We start from the raw sequence: 1,991 nt of genomic DNA on the forward strand, positions 1-1,991 counted from the left end.
CCCGCCCGCCGCTTCACGTGCCCATCCAACGGCAGCTGAGCTCGAGCTGCGCCCGGAGGTCGTCACTTGTCATCTGGAAACTTTGAGCTTCGGTAGCCCAAGAACCTTGCCCGTCTGCTGGCAGGCTTCGGAAAGGAGTAGGAACGCGTATTTTCAGGATTTACTGTATTTTGAGTGATGAAAGCTGAATTATAAATACAGGACGTAAATTGCAAGCGATCGCTCCATTAACATAATACCGTTCTTCCCCGTAACCTGACGGGCTGCGTAAGAAAAATATGATGAGCAAATAGATCAAAAACATTGGAAAAAAATCTTCTCTCTCCCTAGAGAGAGAGATCTAGAGTTACCTTCCTTTCTTTGTCTTGTAACATTCTCCTTCGCCATGGTCTCTTTTTACTGGAAAAAAAAAGAAAAAGAAATGTCTCTGAGGCCCAACAGGTCCAAATAATCTACTCGGACCGAAAGCGATACGAGCTCTGCATTTTAAACTAACCGGCCTCGGTCCTCCCAAGGAGATAAAAGATGGGGAACCCCGGGTGAAACCACAGTTTATTGGAGCTACGGAGCTCTCTGGATTGTTTTGTTGGGGGGTTTTTTTGCTTTTTGATGCATTTACTTGGCGGCAAACTTTTCAGCAGGGCCTGTTGCGACAGGTAAACTACAGGGGGGTAGATTCAGACTAGGTGTAAGGAAGAAATGTTTTACGCTGAGGGTGGTGAAGCGCCGGCCCAGGTTGCCCAGAGAGGTGGTGGGTGCCCCATCCCTGGAAACATTCCAGGTCAGGTTGGACGGGGCTCTGAGCAACCTGATCTAGGTGAAGATGTCCCTGCCCACAGCAGGGGGGTTGGACTAGATGACCTTGAGAGGTCCCTTCCAACCCAAACCGTTCTAGGATTCTATGATTCTATGATTTTGGTTGGGGTAGCATAGGTTTTATTCTCTTAATCTTCAGAGCGCCAGTAAAATATTTTTTTTAACTATTAGGATGTACTGGAAATACAAAACAGGATTCTATGGTTCTATGACTGCTTGTCTTTCTTTCAGCACTGAAAAGAGCCTTTCATGAGGTTGTAAATCATTCCCGCTCCTCAAATATGAATATCAAAATGTAATGCTGAATACGTTGGAAATATTTAGCTTACAAATACTGAACGTGTTGTATAAACATTGAAAAAAGGTTAGAAACCGAAGACGTCGAAGCTTGCTGCAGGTCCAGCGTGAGCTGACGCCACCTTCTGCTCCTTAATGCGCTCTGGGCATGCGACAGGTTGTAAAGCGTTCGCTGTCATCACCTCAGCATGAATATCATACTTTTAATACTGAATAATTCTTAACTAATTACTTAATACATGTTGGCTAATTAGATAGTAACTGTTCTGGGCATTATAGGAACGTTGAACAGGGTAGGACTCGAAGATGGGGTTGGGGGTCTGAAAAGGGCCGTTTCGCCCAGAGACTATCATTTACTGTATTTTGAGTGATGAAAGCTGAATTATAAATACAGGACGTAAATTGCAAGCGATCGCTCCATTAACATAATACCGTTCTTCCCCGTAACCTGACGGGCTGCGTAAGAAAAATATGATGAGCAAATAGATCAAAAACATTGGAAAAAAATCTTCTCTCTCCCTAGAGAGAGAGATCTAGAGTTACCTTCCTTTCTTTGTCTTGTAACATTCTCCTTCGCCATGGTCTCTTTTTACTGGAAAAAAAAAGAAAAAGAAATGTCTCTGAGGCCCAACAGGTCCAAATAATCTACTCGGACCGAAAGCGATACGAGCTCTGCATTTTAAACTAACCGGCCTCGGTCCTCCCAAGGAGATAAAAGATGGGGAACCCCGGGTGAAACCACAGTTTATTGGAGCTACGGAGCTCTCTGGATTGTTTTGTTGGGGGGTTTTTTTGCTTTTTGATGCATTTACTTGGCGGCAAACTTTTCAGCAGGGCCTGTTGCGACAGGCCAAGGGGGGATGGGTTTAAATTAACGG

The sequence above is a fragment of the Pygoscelis adeliae genome, unplaced genomic scaffold (assembly GCF_000699105.1).
Source record: "Pygoscelis adeliae isolate BGI_AS28 unplaced genomic scaffold, ASM69910v1 Scaffold293, whole genome shotgun sequence".
NCBI classification, from domain to species: Eukaryota; Metazoa; Chordata; class Aves; order Sphenisciformes; family Spheniscidae; genus Pygoscelis; species Pygoscelis adeliae.